This window comes from Macrobrachium rosenbergii, chromosome 4, assembly GCF_040412425.1.
Source record: "Macrobrachium rosenbergii isolate ZJJX-2024 chromosome 4, ASM4041242v1, whole genome shotgun sequence".
Lineage (NCBI taxonomy): Eukaryota > Metazoa > Arthropoda > Malacostraca > Decapoda > Palaemonidae > Macrobrachium > Macrobrachium rosenbergii.
This window is the reverse complement of record NC_089744.1, coordinates 52,981,599-52,995,475: the sequence shown is the minus strand read 5'-3', so window position 1 is coordinate 52,995,475 and position 13,877 is coordinate 52,981,599. Positions and strand designations below refer to the sequence as shown.

At 40.9% G+C, this 13,877-nt stretch overlaps 1 protein-coding gene across 7 annotated transcripts in view; it reads left to right on the top strand.

Moving 5' to 3' along the window:
• Positions 1 to 4,233: 4,233 nt before the first annotated feature.
• The window catches only part of LOC136834617 (rhodanese domain-containing protein CG4456-like), a 52,443-nt gene continuing 42,799 nt past the window's right edge, over positions 4,234 to 13,877 (top strand). The window contains exons 1-2 of one of the 7 annotated variants that reach the window (XM_067097199.1): positions 4,234 to 4,378; positions 4,662 to 4,864. The gene's annotated coding sequence lies outside the window, so the exon portion shown is untranslated. Of the gene's footprint in view, positions 4,379 to 4,529; positions 4,563 to 4,661; positions 4,932 to 5,012; positions 5,054 to 5,082; positions 5,126 to 5,884; positions 6,345 to 13,877 lie in introns of those variants that run through there. The other 6 variants (XM_067097230.1, XM_067097240.1, XM_067097249.1 and 3 more) reach the window with 6 other exon arrangements.

Here is a 13,877-nt window from a genome sequence, read left to right as displayed (position 1 = left end):
GGTGCATCAACCCCTGTGGTAGTGGCCCAGCCATCTGGGTTAGGTGCTCGGCCTGTTGAGGCTAGAGCACAAGCCTCCAAGGAGGATAAGATGACACTTAACCCAACCACCTTGGAATTGTCTCAGGTAGAGTCTCTGCCTGATTTAATGGAGACTGAGGAGCAAAAGCACCAAAAGAGGCGACGTTCCCCCTCATCCTCTCCTCCCTCAAATCCAATTAAACATGCATCACTTAGTAATAGATACGAAGTACTAAGCTCGGTGCAAGAACCCCAGCCTGAATTTAAACAAACTGACAAGAAAGGGAAACGAACTGACACCAGTAAATCAACAGATAATAAACCAAACCTGTCAAGACCAGTCCTTTCCAAATCATCTCTTGACAATGCTCATAAACAAAAGAGAGTAAATGAGAAGGCTCCATCTAAAGGGCATTACACCAAGCCAAAAAATAGTTTTCATGTCAGCACTACAGTGGAACTGTAAAGGTCTTAGGGCTCAAAGTGAATAGCTGAAGGTACTGCTCCATGATCATAGCCCAGGCATTATATGTCTCCAGGAAACTAAGCCTGGAAGCACACAGTATAATCCTGGGTTAAATTACAGAATATATAATTCTCCACCATCAGTCGGAGATAGAGCTAAGGCGGGGTGCAGCAATTACTGCGCATAAATTGTTGCAACACTCCTTGCTATCAATTAACACTCACCTCCAAGCTGTAGCAGTAACTTTCATTTTAGACAAGCAGATTACAGTCTGCTCCATCTATCTACCTCCTGATTTGGATTTCACTTATAATGATATTCATTTACTTATCAATCAGCTTCCTACTCCCTTCCTCCTCCTTGGAGATTTTAATGCTCACAACCCCATTTGGGTTGGAAATACAGCAGATGCAACGGGTAGGATGTTGGAGGGTATTATGGATGGTCATAATATCACTATACTTAATAATGGAGCCATGACTTTACCATAATGTCTACTCCAATACCTACTCAGCTATCGATCTGAGCTTTGCTTATCTAGTATTTACATAGATTATGAATGGTCAGTAAATGAATACCCAAATGGGAGTGACCACTTCCCAGTTCATATAAAATCAGTTAAAAACCAGCCATCTGAGTCACCTCCCAAATGGAAGGTAGATGAAGCAGACTGGAAGAAATTTAGCGAGTCTGCTGTCATGGAGAATGTAAAATCATTTCCATCCACCTTAGAGGCATATAATTATTTTAGTAACACTACCATCAACAGTGCAATTGCCTCTACTCCAACAAAGAAAGGAAAGCCCTCTAGACCAGCAGTTCCTTGGTGGAACAAAACCTGCAGCAGTATGGGAAAGATCACTAGAAAATGCTGTAAAAAGTATAAGAGGAGTGGAACTGCACAAGCCAAAGTTATTTACCAACGTGCTGTGACCAAGCAAAATGAATATTTTAAAAAAGCGAAAAGAGAGTCATGGATGTTCTACATAAATGGTATTAGCTCAAAAACGCCATCCAAAGTGATTTGGAAGAAAAATTAAAAAATTAAATGGCAAGTTTGTCCCTGAACCGCCGCCTACCCTTGAGATAAATGATGACCCAGCCACCCAACCAGAGAGGGCTGCAGAAAAATTAGGAGAACATTTCTCGAGAATATCGAGTAGTGAGAACTATTCTCGAGAATTCCAAGACATTAGAAATGCCCAGATTTCTCTTGATTTAAGTGAAAATAATTTTGAACCATATAATGCAAAATTTACACTGCAGGAACTCAAAAATGCCTGGCAGAATACCAATCCATCAGCCCCTGGTGGAAGATAAAATAATATATGAAATGCTGAAACATCTCCCAGAAAAGTCAAAGAAATTTCTTTTAGGTATAATAAATAAAATCTGGGAAACTGTTATTATTCCTAAGAGCTGGAAATTATCAATAATCCTCCCTATGAAGAAACCAAACAAGGATTCTTCTTTACCTAGCAGCTGCAGACCAATAGCTCTCACCAGTTGTGTTTGTAAGCTGATGGAAAAGATTAATGCCAGACTTGTATGGCACTTAGAAACGCATACAAATTGCTTTCTCCATTCCAATTTGGCTTTAGGAAAACAAGATCTACTCTAGATCCCTTGCTCAGGCTCTCAAACCAAATACAACAAGGTTTTGCTAAACAGAGCCAAACAATAGGAATTTTCTTTGATTTGGAAAAGGCATATGACACCACATGGCGTTTTGGTATTATAAAAAAGTTGTATAAGATGGGCATTAAAGGAAAAATTATCAGATTTATAAATTCGTTTTTATCAGAAAGATATATAAAGGTAAGAGTTGGGAATCATGTATCGCGACCTTTCTTACAAGAAGAGGGAGTTCCTCAGGGTAGTGTCCTTAGTGTCACCCTCTTTGCTGTTGCCATTAATGAAGTATTAGAAAAGATATCATCACCAGTAAAAGGCTCTTTTGTTTGTAGATGATTTGGTTCTGTACTACACACGACATGATGCAGTGTCTACTAGCAGGTTTATGCAAAGAGCCGAACTAAGGAAACCATTCCAACTCTTACCTTAAGTGGAATTATTTTACCTTACTCTACTGAAGTAAAATTTTTAGGAATGGGCTTTGGTGAAAAGCTCACTTGGAATAATCATATTGACCAGTTAAAAGTGAAAGTGAAGAGATCACTAAACATTTTAAAAGTATGTAATTTTAATTAGGGTGCTGATAAGAAATCGTTGTTAAGGCTTTTATAATGCTGTATGTTTATCTAAGTTGGACTATGGCTGCCAAGTATACTCATCTGCTTCAAAGACTAAACTTAAGGAATTGGACGTTGTGCATAATAAGGGGCTTTTAGAACCTCACCCATTGAAGAATTTATGTAGACTCCCATCAGCTACCACTGGACTTAAGGAGGCGTGAGCTAGGTCTGAGATACACCATGCGGCTGAAAAGCTCAAAGGAGAATCCTTCTTTTGAGATCTTAAAACAGTGTGACTCAAGTCTTTTTAGATCTAGATCTTCAATACCATTTCAAATCTGAAAGCTGGGTGAACTGGAGGATGAAAGTATAAAAACGCGGAAGACCGTACAAATTAAACATCCTGCTATCCCTCCATGGTTTATTCCAGCAATAGATGTCTACATTAAAGATATAGAGAAGAAAGATCGTCCGGAAGAAGTTAGAAACAAGTTTTTGGAGCTTGAGAGAGGCATATGAATGACAGAAAAATCTATACTGACGGATCAAAATCAGAAGATGGAGCGGGATGTGCAGTGGTATGTGAGGGGAATTCATATATAAAAAAGTTACCAGACTCATCCATATTCACCGCTGAAGCAACAGCCATACTTGATGCTTCAAATCTTGCATCTGATAAGAAACTTAAATCCAAAGTAATATATAGTGACTCAAGGAGTGTTTTAGAAGCCCCAAAGAAGTTTAATCCTACCCATCCGTTAATTCATAAGGCTCAGGAATGGCTTTTTTATCTTTCTGTTCGCCACCAATCAGTTAAGTTTTGTTGGATTCCTGGGCACACTGGTATAGAGCGGAACGAACTGGCTGATAGTAACGCAAAGGATGCTGCAAGATGTGATTTCTTAACTAGTAAGGTGCCACATTTGGATATGCGTCCAGTATTTAGAAGATACATTCGTAAGAAATGGCAGCAGCGGTGGACACCCTCCATTTTATCCACAAATAGGAAGTACAGAAATATTAGAAAAAGTATCGATTTTTGGAGTTCGGGTTTTAATCTTAACAGAAGATTCGAGATCATCCTAACACGGCTTAGGATTGGTCATACCCGCTTCACCCATAGTTATATTTTAGAGGGAGCCAGTGCCCCGTTTTGTGCTCACTGTGGCAGAGCTGTGGTGGTCAGCTATCCGTTGAACACATGCGGTGCACTGTCCTAGATTTAATCGCCTTAGGGCAAAGTACTTATCAGCAGGGAAGACTGTTTTAGAAATTTTAAATGATGATGTTGAGGTACCTTATGAGCTATCTGAGAGAGTCTGATCTTTTTAATGAGATATAATTTAGTATCTTTATTAAAGATCTGTCATATTTATTTTTATATATTAAGTATATATTTTAAATATAAAATGTTGATATATATTTATTTTTTATGGATTTTAGCTAATATCATTCTTCATTTTTTACATTCATATTTTAACACTGAATTTTACTAGCACAGTATGTTATCATTCACCTTTTCATTATCAGTCACGTCACTGATTTATATTTTTCATCTTCATTGCTGCGCTGAATAATCCTGATGGGTTCCGGCGCTTGCTCTTCAACTTCAAGACCTAAATTATTTCATAATCAATCAATTAGGCCTACAACCAACTTAAAGTGGTAGTGCAAGTTGTTGGCTGTCCGGAGTATCGGTAATTCTAAGGAAGAACTCTTCACGGAGATGTTTAATGAGATTTTTGGCTGAATATGTTAGAAATTTGGTGTCTTTTGTATATGTTTTTACGTAAAAAAGCTCTGCGGGACGCCATTTTTAGTACCACCCCCTTTAGGTTAATGTGAAAACATCAGAGACGGTAAATTTCTCACATTATGTCGGTGGGTTTCTCAAATTATTTTAATCATACTACATTATATACGCCCATTTCTAAATTGTCTAAGCAAAAAATCTCATTGATAAAGAATGTCTTATTGCAGAGGTCTCCCATTAGAATCACCAAAGTATTTACCAAAAATATATGATACCATAGAAAATAAACAGGCACAGTTAAGTTAAAGCAGATTGAGCGAGAGAGCAGTTTCAGAGACCTAACTCATTTACTACTACTATTGCAAAGATTTCGAGGCCAGCTAACAACCATACGAACGTACTAAGTCGAGTTACTACTATAATATAAGTAGTAAGTATCTGAATTTATCCAAATTGCTGTCACTCAGGCTGCAGCATTCAGATTAGGAGGAAGAGTGGTAAATATAAACTATACATTAGCTGCTTGCCAGACACTAACTATTTTTGGTAGAACTAAGTAGTAGCTCAGCCGGCATTCCGCGGCGAGCTATACTGTAAAGTAATATTTTTTCGGCCAGCTGTAAGTAGGCTGTAATTTACCATAGAACTGTAGCGGACGGTAAAGGGGACCCGTTGGGAATCTGGGTTGTGGGTGGGGTAAATTACAGTTTAGCTACAGCCGACCGGCAAAATATCACCATTTCTGCTTTCGGTAATTCTAAGTAATAGCCCCGCGCCTGTTTTTACTACGGGAACTGGTTTTTCTGCACTTTTAGGGCTTCTGATACTGGCGGTGCATTTGTTTGTCGTCGGCCAAATGGAATGTCCCTTCGCCTTGTTTAGTACTGGCCCGGGTTAAGTTAAGTATACCTTAGTTTAACCAGGCCACTGAGCTGATTGCCGGACGGGATATGAACCATTCAAAACAGACGTACCTGCGCTCTGTCTTGTTGGATGGACTTCAGGGGTTAATTACATTCATGCGACAAAAATTGTAGGTAAATCCATAATTAGCAACCAAAAAAACTGTAGAAACAGTAAAGTTAGAAGGAAATTGCCGCCACGGAGCTACTACTTAGATCTACTCTGCTTTCAGTTTTGGGGTAGTGGAACAGCGCTTCATGTCTCATCCGCATTTTGAAAGATTCTTGGCAACCTTTCTTTTTACATTTCCTGTAACCCCTGTGGCTAGCGCGCGCAGTGCAACATTACCGTCTGTTAGAACATACGAGCTTGCCAAGAATCTTTCAAAATGCAGATGAGGCACAAAGCACCGTTCTGCCACCCCCAAACTGCAAGCAGAAATGGTAATATTTTGTTGGTCAGCTGTAGCTAAACTGCAATTGGTAATTCTATATATTAGCTCCGCGCCTGTTTTTACCTTTTCAACTGGTTTTTTCTACACTTTTAGGGGTTCTGATAATGGCGGTGCATCTGTTTGTTGTCGGCCAAATGGAATGTCCCTTTGCCGTGTTTAGTACTGGCCCCGGGGGGGGTTGGGTACCCATACGTTAACAAGTTATTGCACTTGCTGGACGGGATATGAACCGTTCGAAACAGACGTACCCGTGCTCTGTCTTGTGAAGATTGCGTATGGAAACCCCTTGTTAGATGGACTTCAGGAGTTAATTACAGGTTAATTACACTCGAGCGCCAAAAATTAAAGGTAAATTCATATTTAGCAACCAAAAAACTGTAGAAAAAGTTAAGTTAGAAGGCAGTCGCCGCCGCGGAGCTACTGTATAGTTCTACCCTGCAATTTACCCCACCCAAAACCCCGATTCCCAACAGGGCTTCTTTACCGCCAGCTACAGTTCTAAGGTAAATTACAGCCTGGCAAAAAAATATCTCTTTAAATTCTTGTTCACCAGGTAAAATTCTATAGAAAAACATCAACTGCCACAGTCTAGCTTGCCGCAGAATGGTGGCTTAAATTTACTGGCTAGGCCTTTGCTTTTGCTAGTCAGATAAATGTCCGACTAACTGTAGATATGTTTTCTCTGTCAAGATGTTTTATATTATTAGCACATTAATATGGTGCATAAATGCAGTGGTGACTTTAGCCTAGTTCTAAAATTGCAACATCATTAATCCAACATAGGCTATGCCACATAGGCTAATATAAAGCAAAAATGATCTTGCTGAGTAGTAAGTAGGTCTATAGGGCCTAAGTTGCTTGTTGTCATGTTTTGTCTTAAACATGTTACTGTGAAAGTAGGCTAGGTATGTGAGGACAACTTAATCAAACCATAGAAAACCACTTCTGTTAGCCTACTTTATTCTACCAAAAATAGTTCTGGGCAAGGCTATTACTCTATTCAAAGTGAAGCATAGGTTTGTTGTATTTTTTATGGGTAACACATATTGGGTATAGCCTAGTAGGGAGATGGGTAGGCATCATGACTTGGTGCCCTAAGACAGGTTAGGAAGGTCAGTTGTGGTTAGGTCAGGACACAGCACTCAAGGAAAGGTTAGGTTAATGTTGTTTTGGTCAGGTCATAGCTAGTACCAGACTACATGTCTGAATGGAAATTTGGTCATGCTGGTCAGTTTCTAATATTCAGTAGTACTGGAGAAGGGGCAAACAACCCTCCTCCCCTCTAACCAGGTCAAAGCACAGCACCTTAAGTCAGGTTAGGAAGGTTAGGTCAGGACGCAGCACTCTAGGAAAGGTTGGGTTTGGCCTGTTTTCATGGTCGTATTTCTCACACTTACCCTGTCTCCTTACTCTGCATCCACTCCCAAATCTTGGCTTTTTGTAGGTTTTCATCAAACCAGCCCTTCAATTCTAACAAGGTTGTTAGGTGGTTACCCACCAGCAGTAGGGTGGGGGATCCCCACCCTTCTGTCTGGCAGTGCATTCACTTACTTCTGGCCACCTTTTGAGCAGCACGCATTTAGTTCACCTCTGCCGCCGGCTGGTCTTTTCAATTCGCCAAGTTTCTTTCCCTGGAATGTTCTTTGTGTGATATTTATTATGTTTATTAATGTAGTTGTTTCTTTTCTTATATTCTGTTATAATGTGTTATATGATATATTGCAAACCCAAAAACTCATTTTAGCCTGTGTTGTGCTTATATATATACTGATATAATGCAAGCTCAACAACTTTTTTGAACCTTGAGAGTAGTCAAACTGTTTTTAGCATTGCCATGGCAACAAACAAACTAGTTTCTCACAACCTTGCTATAATGAACACTTCTCGCTCTATGACACTGGCTTTTTTTTTGGAAAAGAATTATTCCTTCTTGGGCCAAAAGAAGGTTTATATACTAAGAAAATACAGATTACTGCAAACTTTGTAATGTTTTACCTTTTTCAGATGATGTAGAGCCCTAGTTGCTTAGGAAGATATGGGTTCTCTCGCTAGCAGTACCTACAGTATTGCAGTTTCCATTCCGTTCGCACAGGAAATAATGATTTGACAATGGGCACGAAAGCAACCGTTGCATGGGTTCCCACGGAACCCATACACACGGCGGTAACCGCGTGCACAAACCCGAGATATGGTTAACGGTCCCGTGAAGTTACCTTTATGGACCAACAAGGGACCGTGTCTACAGACTCAGTCATAAGAAGGCAAGAGCCAGGAAACAGACTCTCAAAGTTTTTCTTGTACAGTAACTTCCAAAAGTGAAGCTACAAATTCCAGAGGATTTCGTTTGAAATTCACTAATTGGCAACTATAACACGTAGCTGAAAAACTTATTTTTTTCTGCATTGAAAGCTCTATCAAGCAAAATAAAGCTAATAAATATATGATGCACACATATCAAATCTATGATATTTATAAGAATCATAATAAAAAATTACAGTAATAGTAATTATTTCAAAGTATAGTAATTACTTTAAACTATAGAAACGAAAGAATTTGAAATTTTCGTTCAACACAGGATTACCAAAATTACCGTTGTATATTTCGAGCAATGTGGAAACAAATATTTAATATCATAGTGTATTATCAGTTATTTTAGCGAAGATGCATAAAACCATGCAAGTATCAATAGAATATAAAGGGAAAATCTCTGTAACATTAAACATAATCAACCATGAATGCACCTAGATTCGACAAAGAAGTTGGGTGTGGTTGGCAGTTCTGATTTTAACTTATAGGACCCGACCATTCGGACTCTACTTCAGCTTTGGCTTCGTTTTTGACCCACGACACAAAAGTAACATTATCTACCCAACCTATGAATCACCAGCCGTGTCCTACTAGGGTGGGGTGGGGGGGACTTTGCCCCAATACCCCCATCGCCAGCCAGTAATATTGAATAAACAGGTAAATTAGTTCCCTCCTTCATTATGTTTGCAATAACTGACAGAAAGTAACCACTATTGAAAGGGTAAACTTGCGCAGGTTTTCCGTTACAAATACAGAGGGCTTCTCCAAATAATAAAAGTGTTCCCAAATCATTCAAGTCTAAGATCCACCAAGGCTGACCGAAAACAACTGAAAATTCATCTATCTGACTTCCTCACTTCCTCTACCTTGGCTTAGGCCTAGACTTCCTCACTTCCCTGGACTTGACTTTGGCGTAGACTTCCTCACTTTCCCTGACTTGACTTAAGCCTAGACTTCCTTACTTCCCCTGGCTTGGCGTAGGTCTAGACTTCCTCACTTTCCCTGCCTTGGCTTAGGCCTAGACTTCGTCATTTCCCCTGACTTGGCTTAAGCCCAGACTTTCTCACATCCCCTGACTTGACTTAGGCCTAGACTTCCTCACTTTCCTGACTTGACTTAAGTCTAGACTTCCTCACTTCCCCTGACTTAACTTAGGCCTAGACTTCCTCATTTCCCCTGACTTGATAATGAAACCTAATTAATGGAAAATCGTGTTTACAACCATCTAAATATCCAAACAACTCAATTTATTAAATAACAAGCTGGAAAATATATTTCCTTGATTTTTGAAATAGGCCTAACCATGTAGCTATGCTAAACGTGCATATACTTGAATTTCATTTTTTTTTTTCTACACCATCTTGTGTCTTATTTATATTTCATTCAATCAGATGCTAAACTTCTTTGTGCTTTATCAAAAGAAATCATAATGACTTTCGATATGACACTATAAAAGTAGAAAGTTAATTTACAAATCACATTAGGCCAATGCTTATGCACTCAGTTCCTGCTGCCAGTCAATGGTGAACACTCAATATCACACACTGAGAACCGCGGATGCTTCTACGGGGAAATTCTTTTTTGGGGGGGGAATTTTTTTTTTTTCTTTTAATAAACAATTATTGAACTAACATTGACCATTCACTGGGAAATACCTTCTGTGGTTCTGCAGTTAATGACTGATACTTATTATCAGATAAAGAGGATGACAATAATTGGAATAATATATACTAACTGGCAACCCCACGAGTTTCTGATACTTATTATCAAATAAAGAGGATGACAATAATTGGAATAATATATACTAACTGGCAACCCCACGAGTTTCTAAAGAAGTATGATCAATTTTGAAATTTGTAGCTTCACTTTTGGAACTTACTGTACAAGAGCTTCTAAACCATTCCAGATTTGACTGAATGAGGATGTTAGGAATAATCATCTTAAATCCCAGAAAGTTCTGGAAGTAGAACATCCTGTAAATCCTTCATGGCTTATTCCAGAAGCATTAGTATGTAAGAAATTGTTTAACAAAAAGGACTGCACTGAAGAAGAGATTAGGGGAAAATTCATAGAGCATGACGTTACCCATGCTAACTATACAAAAATCTCTGCAGATGGATCAAAGTTAGATAGTGGCGTTGGTTACGCTGTTATCCTTGGTGATAGAGCATACACAACTAAATTACCTGACTGCATCAATATTTATTGCCGAATTAACAGCCGTAGTTTCTGCCCTGGATTTAGTTTTTCAAAGTAGTGACACTAATTTTGTCATATACTCAGATTCTAAAAGCACTTCAGAAGCTATTAAAAAATTTAATAGCTGTCATCCATTTATTAAAAAAGTTCAGGAGTGGTTTTTGTATCTATTGTCGACGTAAATCTGTCACTTTTTGTTGGTTCCCCTCTCATGTGGGAATTTGCAGAAACGAGATGGCAGACAGGGAAGCAAAAGCTGCTAGTATTTTATCAGAAACAACTTTCAGAAAAGTGCCTCATACAGATCTAAAAGGTCCTATTGGATCTTATGTTTTAAGTAAATGGCAAGAAAGGTGGACTTCTCTTCTTCCCAATAATAAAAAATATAGAAATACTAGAGGTAATATACTGCCATGGTCTTCGTCATTCCAGCTTGACAGATGAACAGAGGTTATTTTAACCAGATTAAAGATTGGGCACACTCGTTTAACTCATCAGTTTATTTTAGAAGGAAGCAGCCCTCCAGAGTGTGCTTGCTGTGACAAGACACTAACAGTGGAGCACATTCTAATGGTCTGCACCAGATATTTTAACCAAAGAGAAAGATATATCCAGGGTAAATTCCTCTCGGATATTTTGGGAGATGAAGCAGAAATTTCTGCTATCATCTTTTTTTAAAGTGTATAAAAATTTTTAACAATATTTAGTTTTTTCCTAATATGTATATTACATCATACAGAATTTTAATGACATTAAATAATTTATTATATACAGTATATATCACATCATTCATTAAACTTCATATCTTTATTTTATTTATTGGTCACATTGCTTTATTTTATTTATTAATCATTTCCTTCACTAATTCATAAATTCATTTACCTTAACATAATTTATTTTCTCTTCTTTACAGTGCTGAATGGCCTTCTTGGCCCCAGTGCTTGGGCTTTTGCCATAAATATCATACATCCATCCATCCAACGCCCCTGCTTCACGTTCCCACATGGGAATGGTGCAAGGGTCCAGGAACATCAACAGACCAGCAGTGGAAGTCAAAGAAGAGACTCAATTCATTATCATTGTCTTCGCCCTTGCCTTCGTTGTGTGCTGTCACTTCTTCCCCTTCTTCTTAAGGAAGGAGGCTGCCTCTCCCAGCCATTAGATGGCCCATAGGGTGCCTAATGACAGGCCTTTTCCACGGAAACGGCTAAGGGATCTCTCATTGCTCTCTCGATCTGTCTACAGACACAGGAACCATTGCACGGGGCTCTCAGGACCCCCGTAACGCGGGACCAACAGGTGCATGGGTCTTCTCGGACACCCATGTCACCAATACTGGGCTCTGGAAGTCACCTTCCAGGGCCGGTAAAGAACCTTCCACCGTGGCTGTGCCGCAACAGCAACCGTTGCACGGACTGGTAAAGGTTCGAACTTCCGTGACGGTCACGGACCAGTGCGCGGCCGTGTTGCTGTGTGCTACATGTATGTGGGTCTCCATGGACACCCACATCATTGAAGATGCACGGGTTTATACGAAACTCAATTTCACCGATATCAGTTCAGGGAAGTCTTCACAGACTGGTAAAAGTTATACCGTTGCACAGGGTCCCATGGACTCCTGTGACACTGGTGAGTGCTGCGGACTGTGGCATGGCCCAAGTAGAGGCCATGGCCTCGAAGACAACCGCTCACGATCTTCCTCTCTTGTTGGGGCTTACTTATTTACTGTCATCTCTTCCTCATCTTCTTCCCAAGCTATAAGTTAAGGAAGAAGGCGGCTGCCTCTCCCAATCGTAGAAGTCTTGTAGGGCTTCTTACGGCCAACACGGACATCCCCTGCATACATTCGTGTGAAACATGTCCGCTCTCCATGGGACAACCCCTGTGCACATTCGCGTGAACCGTCTGCTCTAGAACCTTTCACCATTGCACGGGACCCCACGGACCCCCATACCATAGGATGTAAGGGGCATGGGGCTCCATGGACCCTCATTCACCAGAAGTGCATGAGGATTCACTGATACCGGCCCCTGAAAATCACTTTCCCAGGCTGGTAAAGGTTCCTCTGCCGCTGCACGGGTTCCCCCGGACCCTGTGGCAAAGGTAAAGGTCCCCAGTTTACGAACTCAGACCCGGTCCAACGAGAGAGAATGAGTGACCAGCGCTGAGGCCCTGCCTCACCCCCTGCACATTCCTGCATGGGAATGATCCCAGGGTCCTGGAAGGTGATCCTGACCCACAGGTACACTTACCTGGGAAGGCAAAGAGGAGGTTCCTCATCCAGTCTCCTTCGCCTATAGAGGCCCCAGCCTCGAAGAAGACTATAGCATGTCTGCGGGACAGCCCCCGTCCGTGTTTGTGCGAAATCAGCCTCCTTGTGACAGCCCCTGTCTATGTCCATGTGAAGAGGATTGCTCTCCCAGACCTGTACGGCCATCGTCAACATGAGTTGATGGCGGCCCATGGCCTTACTCACCCACCGGGGCTTTGGCCTCTGGCAGGTATGTAAGGGTGCTAGATTCTCTCACCTGTCCCCTTTCCTCCTTGGAGTCTTCTGAGAACTGGGTATCAGACAGTCCTTGGGTTCAGGACTTGGAACATTCACATTTCCATCCTTTCCTGGCCACCGAAGCATATACTCTGGATTCTATCTGCAGACCAGACCAGTCGTATGCTCGAGTGGGAGAGAGATCACCAAGTGAGTGGTGGATTTTTCGGAGATCGCCCGTTTAATATGGGAGTTTTAACGATCTCCAGGAAGAGACTATGACTTCCCTGTGGACCATTTGTCAGCCATCGAAGCTTTTGGGGACCCCTAAAGGAACCCAAAGTCTTGATGGACTTGTCATGGTCGCTACTTTCCAAAGGGGTTTTGGGCCAGGTTAATTCTCTTGTATGAACAGGACAATTCGCTCAGTTTAGCTTATCATGCAGGACACTTCCTCAGCCTCTGACTCACCAGAAGACTTCTTCAATACCTCAGAGTGTCCTTTGCCAACCAAACAGGTTGACCCAGACCGGTTCTTCTGTGTCAGGGTCCGTCACTGGATGCTCCTTGCAGAGGGAGTTTTCCCTACCGCAGCAGAGGCATCGACAATGGAATTGACTGCCATGGCAACATTCCAGATAGTCTCCTGGGTAGATCTTGTTTCAATTACGTGGCCAGGATTGCTTCTTCCTCTTTGGGTTCTTATTATCCCGAAGAGGAGACCACATTCAGGAGACGGATGTTGTCAGGAGGTAGAACCTTATACTACGTAGCCCATCAGACAGTTAACCTGTGGGCAAACCTGGTGCCCAAGAGGAGAGGCATTTTCTTGACTTAGGTCACCAGGTTTGTCGATTCCGAGTTGGCAATTTTGCCAATCCGACTAGATTCTGCCAAGGAATCGTCACTTTTACAGATTGGGTCTCTTTGGAAACTGCAAGGGGGTTTTCTGAATGTTTACTGCCAGAGGGGCCAAACGAGAACACCAAGCAGTAAAAAAATAAAAGTGAAAGTGAAGAACTTACCTTATTTTACCAATTTGATAAAAGAATAGAGGGTCACCATGGGAATGAGTCAATGGTTACATTACAG